The sequence below is a fragment of the Apium graveolens genome, chromosome 11 (assembly GCF_009905375.1).
Source record: "Apium graveolens cultivar Ventura chromosome 11, ASM990537v1, whole genome shotgun sequence".
NCBI lineage: Eukaryota > Viridiplantae > Streptophyta > Magnoliopsida > Apiales > Apiaceae > Apium > Apium graveolens.
The window spans coordinates 73,334,247-73,353,577 of record NC_133657.1 but is presented as its reverse complement, the minus strand read 5'-3'; positions in this window follow the sequence as shown (position 1 = coordinate 73,353,577).

Below are 19,331 nucleotides of genomic sequence, written 5' to 3'. Positions count from 1 at the left end.
TGGCTCTCTACTCTATCTAACTGCTAGTAGACCTGATATCATGTATGCTACCTGTCTTTGTGCAAGATTTCAAGCAGATCCAAGAGAACCTCACTTAACAGCTGTGAAAAGGATTTTCAAGTATCTTAAGGGAACAGCTGATCTGGGATTGTGGTATCCCAGAGAATCAGATTTTAAACTAATAGGTTACTCAGATGCAGATTTTGCAGGTTGCAAATTGACAGGAAAAGCACAAGTGGAAGCTGCCAATTTCTTGGAGGTAGATTGGTTTTTTGGTTTAGCAAGAAACAAAAGTCAATTTCCACATCACTGCAGAAGCAGAATATATTGCTGCAGAAAGCTGTTGTGCACAGATTCTTTGGATGAAGAATCAGTTACTGGATTATGGGTTAACATATTTCAAAATCGCTATTTACTGTGATAATCAAGTGCTATTGCTATGACAGGTAATCCAGTTCAACACTCTATGACAAAACACATCAGCATCAGGTACCACTTCATCAGGGAACATGTGGATGAAGGTACAGTGGAATTGCACTTTGTTCCAACAGATCAACACTAGTAGATATCTTCACAAAACCATTGTGTGAAGCTACTTTTACAAGATTGGTAATGAACTTGGAATGGTTTCAGGTTCTTTCTCTAAATCTGCTTAGTTTTGCTCTGATGCATCAACTTTATGATCAGTATTTACAGAATTTAATCTCATTGTGTATTATGTGCTTAATTGAAAATGTTGTAAGTACTGACTGTTGTCTGATATATGTTTCTAAACTCTGATAGTGATATGTCTGTTTAGGTAACTATTCAATCCTATGAGGATAACTGTGCTAGATGCTGACCTAGTAGTCTTCAATAAACAAGGGATCTCATGTAAGAAGTTATTTCTGTGGAAATCTATTGACACAAGCAAATTTTGATAATTGAGCTTAGTTGAGTTTACTTTGTCTATTTTATTACTAAGTCACAAACTAGAATAATGCTACTCATCTGTTAAGTTCTGATGCTAGTAAATCTGTTGAATGTACTAAGTGCTGATAAACCTCACTTATCAAAAGAAAAAAAAGAGAAACAAGAATTAAAATCAGGTACTCCTTTGAGATCTAGAGTAAAAATGTGGAAGGGAAGACCCAAGTGCATTGCTGGTATTAAGTAATATGCATCAGAAAGTAAATAAAATATTTTCTTGGTGACTTTTCACACTCTATGATTACTGGAAATACTCTGATAATAGCATAAATTCTGATAAGCAGTCGTGACTCACTTACACTGAGAAGCCACTGTAAAATAGAATTTAAAAAGATGCTCAAAATTAGCACAAAATAGTTGAGGTGGACTCAAGCATGAATTCATTCAATAGTAGGCTTCAGAATATTGACAGGTTTTTAGTAAAGTTTTAGTTATGCCTTATTTCTAAGATGTACTGAAGTGAATCAGACTTTTCTCTTTGTCTGATATTTAGCTTAATGCACACACTAACCACTCCATATGAATGATGAAAATCACTGTGGGGATCTATGTTGTTTTAGATGAACAGTCATTGTATCACATTGCACAAATTCTGAGGACAAGTTCTGATTGCATGTTCTGATGATTAAGTTCTAAAGAATAAAATCAGAATTTGTGTGAGGACTTACTAAAAGGCATTCCTTTTTCGAGTCAAAAATTATGTTCTGATGACTGTTAAGTTCTGATATAAGTCTAAGTTCTGATATACAGTATGATTCTTTACTTGACTTATTTTTGGATAAAATTTGACAACAGTCTCAGTTTAAACCATAATACTGTTGAAGTGGAAGATTAATAGTCACTATAGTTAGGGATAGTGGTACTCGTACATGCACAGTCAACTTTTACTTGCTTCTTGTGCGCATTAAACCATGGTTTCTCTATCCAATGAATGTTTTTCTTTTTCCAAGTCTGGGGAGACGAGGTAGAATTAATTCCACCTGTCAGCATTAAATTTTTTTGCGTCTCCTGGCATTCTCTTGCCTATATAAACACCACTTCACATCAGCCTTGCCATCATGTAATAACCCCAAAATTTTGAACTTTTTGTAACCCTTATGAATAGTGTTTTTTGCTGATATTGCTGAATAAGAAAACTGTTCATGCCACCTATGTAGGGGTTCTTTTATGGATATTCTGAGATTTTATTGGTACTCTATATGATATATAAGTGTATGTAAAGATCGTCAGAATCCAAATTTGAACCTTTTGATTTTTCCCGAAAATCCACCAGATATCAAAAGAATTGAGTACAAGGTAAAAGGATGAAAAGGATTTAAATTCAAGGATTTTAATAGAGGATCATAAAAAGGAATATAATGTATTGAGAAAGGTTAAGGGAACCTAAGTAATAAGATCCCGGGTATGATCCCTCAAACGATAAACGAAAACGAAAGTTAAGCGAACCGTATACAGATCAGCGGCCAGTAGCCAAATAATTAAAAGCTAATCAAAGAGATTAGTGGGGATGATGTCATCAAACCAATGAGAAGAGGACAAAGGAGGGAGGGTGACATCACATGGTGACATAAGCATGACCAAGCAAGTGGTTGTTGGTTGAATTAGAACCACACAAAAATTACCATGGTAAAAGGTAACAAAACAAAACAAATCAAAAAAATCAACCAACCAAACAAATCAAAGCAAAACACAAAATCATTTCATTTCTTCATCCAAGGAGCTCTCGGCTTTTTCTTCTTTTCCAAAGCAAGAAAATCAAAATCAAGTTCCAAGCATTGTTAAATCACAAGGTAATTATCTAAGACTCCTTATGCATAGTTATGGATATCCTATAAGTTTGAGCTCCTAAATCATTCACAATATCTTCCAAAAAATCATGGAAGAAGATGGTGAATAGTGTTTTTCAAGAACTAAAATTTTTGTTCTTGAAGTTTTGTTAGTTTAAGCTTGGATAGGGACTTTAAGGGTGATTCCAAGCCATTCTCTTGATTCTCCACTCTCCAAGGAAGGTATAACCCCTCCAAACCCTAACTTTATTTGAGTAATTAGGTTTAGTTTTGTTGATTTTAATTCATGGAGGCTTGCTTGTTGTGATGTGGAGATTTAGTTTTTTGTGAAGTTTTGGAGTGGTAATTCTTGGATTGTTGATTAATGAACTTAAGTGTAGTTAAATTTAAGTTTAAGAATAGTATAAATTGTTATGTTGAGTTGTTGGGGCTGTTATGAAGTAGTATGGATGGTTTTTGATTGGGTTGTGATTGTGGATTGATTGTGGTTGAATTGGAGTATTTTAAATTTGGGTAATCGCGTAAACATAGCCGTCGTAATGTCCAATTTACTTTAGGCTGTTTTTGTTCTTAACATTAGGACCCATGAACTCACTGCTAGGTTTTGACCATTGCCATGATTAGATAGTTCATGTTACGAGCTTCGTTTTGATATGTAGTTCGTTTGATTCCGATGTACGGTTTAGAAGAAACGGTCGTTTTAAGTAACGACGTTTCGCGAACGAATCATTACCCCTCGCCTTACTTTGAAACATAGGTTAAAGACCTAAAAGGACTAATTGGAGTATGAAACATTTATGTAAAGTGTGTTAGGCAGTTGGTAAGACACTCACGAAAGAATCGCCTTAAACTTGTAATGGTTAATTTATTAAAAATGGTGGAGCCGAGGGTACTCGAGCGACTTAAGAGAATCATTAAGCGCAAAGCGAGCGTTAGAGTCTAAATTGGTTAAAGTAGATTTATGAGTGACTTTGGTTTAATTCCAACTTATATGTTGTTTATAGGTTACCAGACTCGTCCCAAGCCATTTATAACCCCCAGTCGCTCAGGCAAGTTTTCTACCCGTTATACTGTTGTTGTGATGTATACATTTGTACATGCATTATCTTGTGATAGATGCATAATGGTTATTTAGCAAATTCTTGCGATATATTGTAGCATGTGATATGGTATATATGCATGCCTGTTTTGTATTCTTGATACATATATCTGTTGATTCAGTTGATAAAACCTATGCTAGAGATAAGCGGTAATTTGCATATACCCTTAGTATAGGGGACCCAAAGGTGAACTTTTTCAAAACCGGGAGTAGAGGCTCCCGAGTATAATATTATATATATATTTATTATATATATATATATGAATAGTTTTCAAAACTATGAATCGAATAAGGTTTATTCGATAACTTTATTTTATTAATGAATATTATTTTGAATATTCATTCGAGGGCTTATGACCCTGTTTATTTTATTATTGAATATTATTTTGAATATTCATTCGAGGGCTTATGACTCCGTTTATTTTATTAATGAATATTATTTTGAATATTCATTCGAGGGCTTATGACTCCGTTTATTTTATAATGAATATTATTTTGAATATTCATTCGAGGGCTTATGACTCCGTTTATTTTATTAATGAATATTATTTTGAATATTCATTCGAGGGCTTATGACTCCATTTATTTTATTAATGAATATTATTTTGAATATTCATTCGAGGGCTTATGACTCCGTTTATTTTAATGAATTATTTTGAATATTCATTCGAGGGCTTATGACTCCGTTATTTATTAATGAATATTATTTTGAATATTCTTCGAGGACTTATGACTCCGATTATTTACTAAATAATATTCTTTATTTTATTAAGAATAATGTGTCGATAATCAAACTTACTTTTGATTATTCAAATAAAGATATTACTTTCGTATAAGTACATCTTTGGTTATTTAAGATTCATTTCAAGTATAAGTTTTACAACTTCTACTTCAATTATTTTTATAAAGATTATTCTTTATGGGAATATTATTTAAATAATAATATTCAGATATTTTCTAATATATTGGGACTGATTTATTTATTAAATCAGCATTACTCCAAACATTCTTAAAATGTTTGGAGCTTCAAAATGATTTTTAAAAGTTAGAGCGGATCCCAAAACTCATTTTTATATTTAAGATCTTCCTTTCAAGGGGATTTAAATACTCGCTCAAAACCTGAGGGATCCGGCTCTGTGGTGTTTTTATATTCGCAACAAGGTTGCTATTTTGATAAAAGAGTTTTGATTACTTACCCAATACTCGGGAAGTAAAATTCTTGGAACAAGTTAATCCATTAACAGGCATCGCCTGGGAAATATCGGTGAGTTTTCCTTTCCAACTAGATACGACTTCTTGGTGGAGCCGTATCAACAAGTTTCTACTTGGGGAAAGTGGGACGAGCTTTACGTTTCAGAGTCATGGATTTCATCTGAACTAGGAGTGGCGTAAGTGGTCGAGTGGCGCCGGCCCAGCCTATTATATTGGCCCAAATGGCCTGGAAGTTCCGCTAAGACGGTCCATTCCTTAGGAGTCCAGTGTTCGGTTGACAAGTAAATCCGACAGGTTCTCCTCTACATGTAGAAAATGGTGGGGTTGTACTACAAGTGGTCTTCCTGGCGCGAAAACTCCCGTAATGAGTTCATCATCCAGTTGGATAATTCTGCAACACTACCCGTAGCATTTCGATCGAAAGGCTACGAATGGGTGGTTGCCGAAGCATTGACAGGGTCAAACAGTTAATGGTGTTTCCATTGAATGAAGTATCTCGTAACTTCATTTCCTTTAAAAATATTTCAAAGATTGAATCTATTCAAGTTTAACTTGTGGTCTCATCTATGGGATGACCTTTTGAAACTTATTATACTTTGAACAGTAGTAGTTCAAGTAGATTTCTAAAAATGGTATAAGTATAGTGAAGTAATTGGTAACTTCATCTTCCTTAAACTTATATCCAGTAAGTAATTACCTTACACTTGATAAAGGATTCTAGTAAGTTATCCATTTAGATACTTGCATTATTGTTTACACTATATATTATCTTGCGAGCTGTAATGCTCACTCTTGCTTCATTTCTTCATCACACAACAACAGTTAGGAAAGATGGCCAGACTCAAGCAGACCCAGCGCAAGCGCGTGGGAAGCGTCCCGCGTCTTCCCGTTGATGTTGTAGCTGCTATAGCTGCAGAGGTAGATCTATTGGTAGATCAGGCATTCTACTTTTGGGAACCAAATATTGTATAATTATAACTTGTGGCAGATAATGGCAATTAACTGTAAATTTATCAAGTAATCATTTTGGGTTGTAATAACTTTTAAATTGTGGATTCAAGGACTTGTACTTATTTCAATTTCATCTCTGAGACTATAACGGGTTGTGGTGTGTGTTAGTGTGGGGTCACAGCATAAGGTTATTTATTATTAATTAAGTGAAGTGATATTGTGGAAAGAAAGACCGTGACGACCCGGATCCCTGACCCCGGATCTGGGGGTGTTACAGAAATGGTATCAGAGCCTTATAAACCTCAGAGATGATGCGACGATGTAATAATAAACTCACAAAGATAATAAGAACTCTTGCCAAGTTCATGGTCGGACTACTTAAAGTAGCGCTGACAGTTAAAACCCTTACGGGAACCCTTATAAGTATCATGATAGTAACTTAGCTCGTTTAATGTGTAGGCGCATGAGATAGAGGACCCTGAGATGTTCGAGCGTGAGCATGATGAGGCACTGCTAGATGCCGAGGATCAGGAGGAGCCTGAGATGGAGGAGGATGAGGAGGACCCCTCAGAGGAGTCAGAGACAGAGGTTGTTGCTATTTCAGATGAGGAGGACCCGGATGAGGTCCCAGTGGCTGAGGAGCGTGTCGGAGCTATGGTAGTGTACACTGGTACCCCTTTACCCACACTCCCGGTGGTCAGAGCTCCTACCCCTCCACCACTATCCTGGAGCCCATATGATGACAGCTCAGAGACCCATACTCCGAGCCTAGGCAGACCGAGGAGGCACCCCCAGCGGCTCCGGATTCACCACCTCTCGACCCTGCCCATAGGCAGTCTTTGTTAGCCCACGGCTATGTTCAGGATGTACTGAGGACCCGAGTGGCTGTTGCTGAGGCCCGGCTGGATGAGGCCAGGAGGGAGTTGGATGCGGAGAGGGCGGGTAGGCGTACCCGAGCTTATGAGACTAGGGCTATACCCCGATCCTTGAGGAGGGAGCTGACGGGGATAGAGCTCACGTCCCGAGCGAGACTCAGATCGCTCCAGGGGGACAGGCATGGTAGGATCTCCAGGCGGCAGGCCGACTATATCTTCCGTCGTGCGATGGAAAGGGTATGGGAGCTGACCCGCTCCGGTGTGTGATTCAGGACTGACGATGGGATAGTCTAGTTGTCTAGTTAGTCGAGGCCTTAGTAAGAGCCAATTTTCCGGGATAGTTGACTTGTATATAGCATCCCTTTTTTGACTAGACAGATAGACTCTTGTGTATCACTTTTGGGACAGATGGCTGTAGCACTGTTGTACTTTTGACCAGATCAAACTATGTATTTCTCGCATTATGTATATATTTGTTTCCTTTCAGTTCAGTTCCTTAGTGACGAGATCACTGTTTTTATCATTATTATTACTGCACTTCTTATTAGAACTGTCATAAAATAATAGAATTGCGAGATACATTCTCCCCATTATAGAGCTGTGCAAGGCACAATGTTGTATGATTGTGACCTAACGTTGATTTCCCAATAATTTTTTTATTATCAGTATCATGCCGCCAAGAAAGATTGGAACTAGGGCGAACCCTGGATCTGAGGACCAGGGAAGCCATAACCAGGACGATAGGAACCAGGAACACAGTGAAGAGGAAGACGAGATTATGTTGAACAGGATGACTCCCTGTATGAAGAGGAGAGGAAACATATGATGTTGAGGGATTTGAGATAGAGGCTGAGGAAGGAGAAACTGAGGTTGAGCAACCAATACCAAACCCAGGCATGGATCCCATGGGCCAGTTCATGCAACTACTAAGGCAGAACTTGGAACGTCAACCCAACCCACCCCCTCAAGGAAATAACAATGTTGTGGCAAACTCTTTCAGGGCTTTTAAGTCCCTTAAGCCCCCTGAGTTCCACGGATCAGCCGACCCAGTTGAGGCAAGGGCATGGTTAAAGGAAATGGAGAAATCCTTTGAGATTCTGAGTATCGATGAGGCACAGAAGACTGTATTTGCTACCTACCTTCTGAAAGGAGAGGCTAACTACTGGTGGGAGGCCAAGAAAAACATGGAGACAGATGCTATTATAACCTGGGAGAGATTCAGTCAGTTGTTTCTGGGAAAATATTTCCCGAGGTTTATGGAAAACCAGATGGAGCTCAAGTTCTTGGAGCTAAAGCAGAATAACTTATCTGTAGCAGAGTACGAAGCGAAATTTACTGAGTTATCAAGGTTTGTGCCGGAATTTTGAGCACCGAGGAAAAGAAAGCTAGGAGGTTTCAGCAGGGACTGAAACCGTGGATTCAGAATAGGGTGGCAATCCTTGAGCTTACGATTATGCCACTCTGGTGCAAAAGGCAACAATTGTAGAAGCCGGAAGTGAACAGATGCAGAAAGAAAGAAGAAGGGAATAAAGAGGAAAAGCATGAGCATGGGTGGAGGTTCCGCAGGAAGGAGCTTCCCAACTAGATTTAATCGAGGAGCAGTGTCCCTACCGGGAAAGAACACTGGGTTTAAGCGGCCAATGAGTGTGAATGTGAGCCAGAGCGGCCAGAAGTCAAGAATGTCCTATTCCAACCAGTCTCGACCCCCATTGCCAGCCTGTAACACTTGTGGAAGGATGCATTCTGGGGAATGTAAGGGAAAGCCAGTAACCTGCTTTAAGTGTGGGCAAGTGGGCCACTATTCCCACAAATGCCCTTCGTCAGCCCCTGCCGTCATTCCAACCACCACTTGTCATCAGTGTGGACGCCCGGGTCATTGGAAGAAGGAATGCCCAATGAACAAACCAGCAGCTTCAGGAGCCAGCAGGGCTGCCTCCAATAAGCCACCTACTGCGAGGACTTTCAACATGACAGTCCAGGATGCTATGAAAGACTCAGATGTGATAGCAGGTACCCTTTCTCTAAATTCAGTCAGTGCAAACGTTTTATTTGATTCGGGAGCAACTAAATCTTTTATATCAAAGGACCTTGCGCGTAAATTAAGACTTAAGGCTGAACCCTTGATAGAACCCTTACAAGTAGAAATAGCCAATCATGAAATTATTCCTGTTAACCAGATTCACCCCGCCTGTGAGTTAGGCATAGGGGAGCAATCTTTTAGTGTTGATCTGATTCCTTTTAAATTAGGGGAGTTTGATGTAATTTTGGGAATGGACTGGCTATCTAGCAATGATGCTCAGATAGACTGTAAGGGGAAGTTAAGTTAAATATCCCAGGAAAGAAAGAAGTCATATTTAGAGGAAAGAGGCAGACGCAAAATTTTTGACTATGGCCCAGGCCAGAAGGATGCTACGAAAAGGAAATGAGGCTTACCTAGCCTATGTGGTGGACACGCAGAAGGAGGTGCCCAACTTACAAGATATTCCGGTAGTCAACGAATTTGAAGACGTATTCCCACAAGACCTTCCGGGATTACCACCCGATAGAGTGATTGAATTTGCTATTGAGTTGGCCCCAGGGACGGCGCCAGTTTCAAAAGCACCTTACCGGTTAGCCCCATTAGAAATGAAGGAATTAGCTACCCAATTGCAGGAACTTTTGGATAAGGGTATGATAAGACCCAGTGTGTCTCCGTGGGGAGCACCAGTGTTATTTGTTAAGAAGAAGGATGGGAGCATGAGGCTGTGCATCGACTATCGAGAGTTGAACAAGCTAACCATAAAGAACAGGTACCCGTTACCTAGAATAGACGATCTGTTCGACCAGCTAAAGGATGCTGTTTATTTTTCCAAGATTGACCTGAGAACTGGATATCACCAACTAAAGATTAAACCCGAAGATATTCCCAAGACAGCGTTCCGTACCAGGTATGGGCACTATGAGTTCTTGGTAATGTCCTTTGGATTAACCAACGCCCCAGCGGCTTTCATGGATTAATGAACAGAGTATTCAAGAAGTACTTGGACAAGTGTGTGATAGTTTTTATCGATGATATTTTAATCTACTCAAGGACTGAGGCAGAGCATGCAGAGCATTTGAGGATAGCTCTAGGAATACTCAGAGAGGAACAGTTATATGCCAAATTCTCGAAGTGTGAATTCTGGCGGAATGAAGTACAGTTTTTAGGACATGTGATCAATAAAGAAGGAGTATTGGTCGACCCCTCCAAGATAGAGGCGGTCTCAAATTGGGAAAGGCCAACCACACCCACAGAGGTAAGGAGTTTCATAGGATTGGCCGGCTACTATCGTAGATTTGTACAGGACTTTGCGAAGATCGCAGCCCCTTTGACACGACTTACTCGTAAGACAGAGAAGTTTGAATGGACGGAGAAATGCGAGAACAGTTTTCAGGAATTAAAGAAAAGGTTGGTAACGGCCCCGGTGTTGGCATTGCCAGACGGAAAAGTTATATAGTGACGTCGCACAAAGGATTAGGGTGTGTGCTTATGCAGCACGGTAAAGTGATTGCGTATGCGTCGAGACAACTGAAGGAATACGAGATTAGATATCCTACTCATGACCTTGAGCTCGCAGCAATAGTTTTTGCCCTAAAAATTTGGAGGCACTACTTGTATGGAGAGAAGTGCGAGATTTTCACAGACCATAAGAGCCTCAAGTACATATTTACGCAGAAAGAGCTCAACATGCGCCAGAGGAGATGGTTAGAGCTAATCAAGGACTATGATTGTGAGATTCTCTATCATCCGGGGAAAGCCAATGTGGTGGCTGATGCCCTTAGTAGAAAGGAAAGACTCAGAATGATAATGACTTCGGAAGAATTGATAAGGATTTCGAGAGGATGGAAATAGAAGTAAAGGTAACCGGAACCGGAACTGAAAAGCTGTTTGAGATCTCAATGCAGCCAGAGTTATTGGAAAAGATCAGATTGTGCCAAGAGAAAATAATGAATGAAGGCAGAGAGTCAATGACTGGAGAAGAGATCCATACTGAGAAAGATGATAAAGGGATAATGAGGTACTCCTACCGGATTTGGGTTCCGAACGTTCAAGAGCTTAAAGATGAGATTTTGGATGAAAGCCATAGTTCAAGGTATTCCATTCACCCGGGAAGCACCAAGATGTATAGGGATTTGAAGGAATATTACTGGTGGCCCAACATGAAGAGGGACGTAGCAGAATGGGTAAGCAAATGTTTGACTTGCCAAAGAGTAAAGGCAGAGCACCAGAGACCCAGTGGACTTTTACGACCCCTGGAGATTCCCGAATGGAAATGGGAACAGATAGCCATGGATTTTGTTGTCGGTTACCAAGGACGAAAGCCAACCATGATGCCATATGGGTGATTATAGACCGACTGACAAAGTCAGCTCATTTCATTCCTATCAATGAGAGATACACAGTCGATAGACTGGTGGACATTTACCTTAAGGAAATAGTGACGCGACATGGAGTCCCAGCGTCCATTGTCTCAGACCGAGACCCCAGGTTCAACTCCAGATTTTGGAGGAGCTTTCAAGAATGTGCGGGGACCAAGTTAAATATGAGTACCGCTTACCATCCCCAGACGGATGGGCAGAGTGAAAGGACCATCCAGACACTAGAGGATATGTTGAGAGTCTGTGCAATAGACTTTAAAGGAAGTTGGGATGATCACTTGCCGTTGATCGAATTTTCTTATAACATAGCTTTCATGCTAGCATCGGAATGCCGCCTTATGAGGCCCTGTACGGAAGAAGGTGTCGATCTCCCTTATACTGGGATGAAGTAGGAGAGCGGAAGATGCTCGGACCCGAAGTGGTCCAAAGGACCAAAGATATAGTGGATCTCATCAGAGGACGGCTGGTAGCAGCCCAAGACAGACAGAAGAAATATGCAGACCTAGCCCGAAAGGACAAGGAGTATGGAGTAGGGGACTTAGTACTACTAAAAGTATCCCCTTGGAAGGGGTTAATGAGATTTGGAAAGAAAGGAAAACTAAGCCCAAGATACATTGGACCTTTTGAGATACTAAGACGGATTGGGAAGTTGGCTTACGAGCTAGCCTTACCCCCGAACCTACAACAAGTTCATAATGTGTTCCATGTGTCAATGCTAAGGAAGTATCATCGGGATGCCAGACACATAGTGGAGTACGAGCATGTGGATATGCAACCAGATCTGACTTACGTGGAGAAACCAGTAAAGATTATGGATAAGAAGGAGCAGGTGCTTCGGAACAAAGTGATCAAGCTAGTCAGAGTGCTATGGCAGAATCATAATGTGGAAGAATCAACTTGGGAACTAGAGAGCGCAATGCTAGAAAAGTACCCCCATTTGTTTTCTATTTGATTCCGGGACGGAATCCTTTTAAGGAGGGGAGACTGTAATAACCCCAAAATTTTGAACTTTTTGTAACCCTTATGAATAGTGTTTTTGCTGATATTGCTGAATAAGAAAACTTTCATGCCACACTATGTAGGGGTTCTTTTATGGATATTCTGAGATTTTATGGTACTCTATATGATATATAAGTGTATGTAAAGATCGTCAGAATCCAAATTTGAACCTTTTGATTTTTCCCGAAAATCCACCAGATATCGAAAGAATTGAGTATAAGGTAACAGGATAAAAAGGATTTAAATTCAAGGATTTAATAGAGGATCATAAAAAGGAATATAATGTATTGAGAAAGGATTTTAAATTCAAGCAAATGTCATGATCATTCTCATACTCCACCCACACCTCACTCTCTCCTCCCTCCCTTCTCCCTCCTCTCGGCTCTCCTCTCTCACTCTCGGGTTTAGCCGAGAACCACCCCCTCCCCATTTTTTTCTTCAATCCTCAACCAAGCTTCCACTCTTTACACAAGTAAATGTTACTTCCCATATCATGATCACTCATATTTCAAAGAGTTTTGAGTAGAAAGTTTAAGTTTAAAGGTTGCATGTAAAAGTTTTAGTGAAACTCAAAATACAACCTTGATTCTTGTGAGTTTAGGGTTATTTTTGAGAGGACTACAAGGAATGGATAAGTGCCAAGTCTTGAGAAGGAAACTCTTGATGATTAAATGGCCATTCCCATCCATTTCATTCGGCCATGACCATATGGGAGCCGAATGAATGGTCCTTGAGATCATTCGTGTTGTTTTGCTCAAATTTTGCATGTTTATGTGATAATGACTTGAATTTTGTGGTGAAAATTTGATAAAACTCCTTGCATGCTAAGTGATCATCTAGGTATAGCTTATTCTAGGCTTGCATGTCAATTTTATGATAGAACATATGTAGAAAATGTGTTGTTTTGGTTTGCAAAACCCGAGGACATGCATGTATGTGGATTTGTCTTAGAATGTTATAAGATTTTGATCATTTGGAACGATTTTGTTAGTGAGCCTTAATTTCAGTAGGAATAATGTGTTAATATTGATTTATGCTTCTTGTTGCATGGTAATAATTCGTGGTTATCTTTTATAAAATGCATATCTTGTGGTTTCAAAAACTTAATGATTGGTGAGTTGAGAAATGTAATCTTTTTTGTTTTGCCATAATTGTACCTTAGGTAAGGATCATCTCACCCAAGGTTATTTTGAGAATAAGGGAGTTAATTCAGTAGAATACCATGTATAAGTCTTGGTTTAAGTATTGAGTTGTTGTTAGTTGAGTTTGTCAAGTCAAAACCTTGGAGAAATGAGAGTTATAGTTTCTGCAGAAAATCAGTTTAGTACCCTGAGGTTTAGAGTGAGTTTTGACCATGTCATTGATGTGCACTTTGAGGCCCAAGATACCAGAAGTTAGTATTGGGAGTATATAAAAGGTTCTAGGAGTTGGTTGGAGGTTTGCATGTCTTTTGGTTAGGTGCACAAGTAGAATAACAAAATCTGTCTAGCAGGGGACAATTTTGTTATAACTTAAAAATAGGAAGATTTGACCATGTCATGGGTAGGCCCTCATTAGGCCCTATTGGGCCTTAGTTAGAGGGAGTGTCAGAGAAGTGTTTCCAACCATATTTCATAGGATATGAGTTAGAACCATGTGTCACAAGTTAATTTAAGTCAGGGCGTCTTCTGCCCAGAAAAACAGGGGAACCTTGGACTTTTAGCTTAGGCCCAAGAAGGCCCAAGCCAGGCCCTTGAGCCACATCAAGTTTGTGAGATGCCCTTAGGTCAGGAGAGTCTTGTGTAAAAGTTTTGAAGGAAAACTTGTAGTTTAAGAGTGTCTAATGCACTCAAAAAACCATAGTTGTCATTCTGAAATTTGCACCAGTGAGCGCTTTCACTTATCGCATAGTTTTAGAACACTTAGAAGTGAGTATTAGGTCGACCACCATAGTTGTAAGATGGTATAAGGTCAGTAGAGCTAAAGGCACAAGTGAGGGTCAATAGGTTTTGGATAATTTAGGAAAGGTACATCGAGTTAGGAAGCCAAAATTAGAAGACCTTGTCTAGTTTAGCGACCAAGTGACTTAAGTGGTGAGTCGAGATCATCCAAGCCTAGTGTTGCATTATGGTATATATGGTGTTATTTGGTGTTATTATATGATATGTGAATATGTGGCTATGTGTGTACTTTTGTAATTTAAAAGTGAATATAAAATTAAGTGCGTATAGGCCTAAGTGCCATCCGTGTTTAATTTCAAGTTGTAAATAGGTTAAGATGGTAATAATATATTATAAAGAGGATTATTATTATTATGTCGGATCTCGAGACGAGGGAAAACTTTCCATAAAGGTCGAGTGAAGCTCCAGTTGCTCCTACCAGTCAGACCAGACCAGCCTTTCTCAAGGCAAGTGATTCAACTTGACCTTCGTATTTACTGCTAATAGTTCATACATTGCTACAACTATCCTGCGTCATTTGATATATTAAATCAAGCGTATCTTATGTTTATCTTTGAATTATATAGAGATGCCATGAACCATCGAGTACGTATTGCAAGTAGTTCAAAAGTCTATTTATGATAGTTGAATGCCATGATAAAATAAAGAGTTGTTATAATACTTGATTGATCCTCTTGATTAACATGCTAATAATTCCTAAGTATTAATATCTCACCCTGAAACTTGAACCCCTATAGAACCTTACCTTGAACTCTGATAGTCAGATACTTACCAACGTGATTCCTCATTGATTGATACCCTCTTTTTTATCCTAAAGCTTGACAATTCTGATATATCCTGAGTTAAAGATCATTTCTGCATACCCTAACACCCTTAGTATTCATGAAGCCTACCTTCTTGATGATCTAGCACTTGAACCTTGATGAGAAACCATTGCTTAAAGCCCAATTTGGCATTACCCTTTTATAATATCCAATAGCCTCACTGAATTCCCTTGTCTAAATCTTTGAGATATGAAAACCATTTAGTTACTTTAATAGAGTATAGTTTTGTGAATCATGGCCCTGAGATTTAGTACCATATTTCCCGTGTTTCGAGTTGATCTATATTCCCTTAATAAAAATGTTTACTGTTAAAAGAGATTTTGTTATAATTCGACATCAGTTTTTGAAATAAATAAAATGTGGGTTTTCAGTCCCAAAGGGGGATAAATGTTTTCCTTGAATAGTGGATCTGGACTGAGACGCGAGTACTTTCCACACTTGTATTAGGCTTAAAAGTTGCCTAGGGATTCCCGTTAATGTATTAGAACCCAGCGAGGTTCGGGATTACTTCGCGGCTGATCACCGGCTGTAATCCGTAGCGTCATAAAATGATTTTTGATTAAGACATGATTTTAAAATTGTTTTGATACAAGCAAAATGATGCCATCTCACACAGTTTTATCTCTCGTTACTATTGGTTATATCTTTCCATTGTCATTCTTTAATGTATATCTCGATTTATGTTTTGTGTTGTACTGTTAGCACTTGTTGAGCATTTGGCTCACTCCTTGCTTTACCCTGATATTACAGCTAGCAGCTATGGTTAGATTCAAGCAGACTGCCCGTAAGACCTGTGATGCTGATGCTTATGTTTGAGCTCAGGTAGAATAAGTGATAGTAGTTTGTGTGAGGACTCGGTATTCAAAATCAGATGTAATAATTGGTAGTGTTGGGCTGTTCCAAACCCTAAACTGTAAGATCTTGGATTTGGTTGTGTTATCTCTTTTAAAATTTTGTAATAGCTATATTTAAATTGCTGTTTAAGTTGGGGGCGTGACAGTATGGTAAACATAGGCATATATCTCATATATAAAATTAAATAAACAAGTAAATGTAAAGTACAATAAAGTAAATGTGTTTGGTTATGGCCCCATCCTATGTGATCTTTATCAAGCTCATGATAAAGATCAAGGTCAATCTAATATGGTGATGGAAATAAATACAACTACTTATTACATAATTCTTCTTCTTTGTTTAGACTTCTTGTATGCCTCGTCTTCTTCTTTGTATCACCTCCATTGGATAGCCTTCTTGAGTCTTCAATTACATTACATGATTGAAAGTAAAACTAATCTAATGAACTTACAAGAATAACTCGAGTTACATTCGAGATTTATGATTACAAAAATTGACGACATGCAAGTCGTATTTAAAACCAAAACCAAAACCATTACAATAAGGTCGAAAGGCCATAACCATCCACCATGCTCATACAACACATAAAAGCATGTTAAAACACATAATCTGATCTTAACATATCATATTATCCATGATCTAATCATAAAAAGAAAATATGACAAAAATCAGAAAAATTAGAATTAAATCAGAAAAACAAGAATCATTGTTTACGGGCAGCAAACGACGTCAAACGCCTTACAGACGAGTCGTCGATAGCATTTGCTATCAGTTTTGTTCAGACGCTCGTTTACCTATGGAATAGGGTATTCGTTTGCGTAAATCGGACACAAGACCCAGATTTCAGTAAATCTGCAACAGCCAATTCAGAATCCACATCTAATATGATTCTCATAATTAGAACAAACATAAATCATGTATATATCAGTATATATACAGATTAAATAATCATCTTATGATTATACAACTCACATGAATATCATATATTCAAAACCATACATATATAAGCATATTATATCAACATCAAATCATGGCGAATCACGTATATGCTCATATATCGAAAACAGTTAAACACATAAACGAATTAAAAACTTTTCGCAAGTAGCTCTGATACCATTGAAGAGCTTTTAGCACATAAACGCAATGAAAACGTAAATTTAAATATTAAAAAAAAACGAAATCCTTCGCATGATCCATGCGAAAAATAATATTTAATTCGTAGTTCAGTATGTTTACCTTAAGAAGCTTTACATTAATGGAAATATGGAGGTCTTTAATGGCGATCCAAAAATGATGAACGGAAATCCTTAGCAGCTGCTCCTCAAGTGTGAAGCACTCCACCGGTATCCACCAAGAAAATCATGTACTGAAGGAGGAGGAGATGGAGAGAATTAGGGTTTTGTAAATCTTTTTGGTTAAGGCAAAAATAGGGTCTATAATAGTATATTTATAGGAAAAATTTTCAGCTGAAAATTTTCCCATAAAATATTATTATTATTAACCCTTTATTATTCTCACTAATAATTAAAACACCTTTTAATTATTAATCATTTTTCAAAACACTTTAGAAATAATTCTTTCACTTGATTTAATTTCCAAAAATTAAATTCTTAATTAATAATATTAAGAACTTTTTCTTAATTAATTTATAATCAATTAAATCTTATTTAATCAATTATTAAATTTGCCAATTAATTATTTATTTAAAAAATAAATAATTATCAGCCATTATTAATTAATTTCTCCACCATTAAATCATTCTCTTTTATGGTGTGACCCTGTAGGTTCAATATTAAGACGGTAGTAGAAATAAATAATAATAAAACTATTTTATCGTTATTTATATAAATTCTCTAATTCATTAAATATGATTAATTAATTAATCATATTTATTCTACATCGTGAGGGATACTTCTCAGCATATTGCGACTATCCGGATAATACGAATTCACTGCTTAGAATACCAAGAACCTATTCAGTGAGTAGTTACCGTACAATTAATTCCTTCTACCCTGCAATGTCACGATTAAATACAAGGCATGGAACTTGTGTCAAGCCTATCTTATTTAATCACTTGCTTTCTCATTCACTATGCTTAGTTCTATTTAATGTAAATTAGAAACTCCTTTCTAATTTCATTCACTCTGGCCAGAGATTCCTGAACTAATATAAGTGGATCAGGATTGAACATTCTCTTCCTACACTGGAAGGGGTAGATCCTTTATTGATCATATACTATCTTCGTGTACAAATTCCTATACCCAGTAGAGCCCTTATAATTATCCCTTGAGACTAAGAACTAAACCAAAGCATAGTTCAGTGTACACAAGATGACTATGATGACCTCAAGTCTAAGGATACTTGTACAACTATCACTATGTGAACAACTGCTGACATGTGAGTGAACTCCATCAGTTGTTCAGCTGTGTGAGTCATGTTTAGTGAACTTATTCTATAATAAGCACCTACATACTAGCTATAGTGTCACCACATAAATGTCTATGAGAACAGACATCCTTCATAATGAAGCAAGCATAGTATGTACCGATCTTTGCGGATTATTAATTACCAGTTAGTAATCCTACGACCAGGAACTATTTAAGTTTAGAGTTATCATCTTTTAGGTCTCATTATTATGATCTCATCACAATCCATAAAAAGCTTTATTCTAAACTGTGGTATATCTTATTTAAACATTTAAATAGATAGAGCCCGCAATAAAAATAAAACAAGTATTTTATTAATATCAATGAAATCAAAACAGATTACATAAAAGTTATTCCTAAATCCTCATACATGATTGGACTTAGGATATATCTCTTTCAATTGTTGCATAAGTACACTGATTAAAATACTTGCGAACACATATACTTGCGTGAATATTAGTGTGTGTTTTCGTCCTAACAATATGATAACTAAAGTTGATGCTTTCAGATGATCCAGCATATCAGGATTTGTAATCTTCTGTTCTGCTGTTTCCAGATGTGTTACAGCTTGTGTTCTGGAAATAGGGTATGTATCATCTTTTCAATGAGCATTCCAGAGATTATCAAAATAATCCTGCTTCTTCCTAGCATCTAACTCTTTCATTTTCTGTTGTCTCACATGCATAGGCATATCTTCAGGGTAGAAAAGATCATCCTCAGGATCTATAATAGCATTATAAATATTAGCTTCATCACCATCATTAGATTATTTAATTGAAACTGGATTTTGCATTACTTGCTCAATTTCATCACCAGCTTCAGCATGTAGAATAGAATTAGAAATTTGTGCAATATGTGATCCAGTAGCTTCAGAAGCTTCCACACCTTCAGCAGTTAACTCCACATCTTCAAGTATTGTAGATAAATGAATTGGAGCTTAGAGATTCACTTCCAAGACCTCAGTTGCTGTAGAATGCTGTAGTGATTCTAAAATGG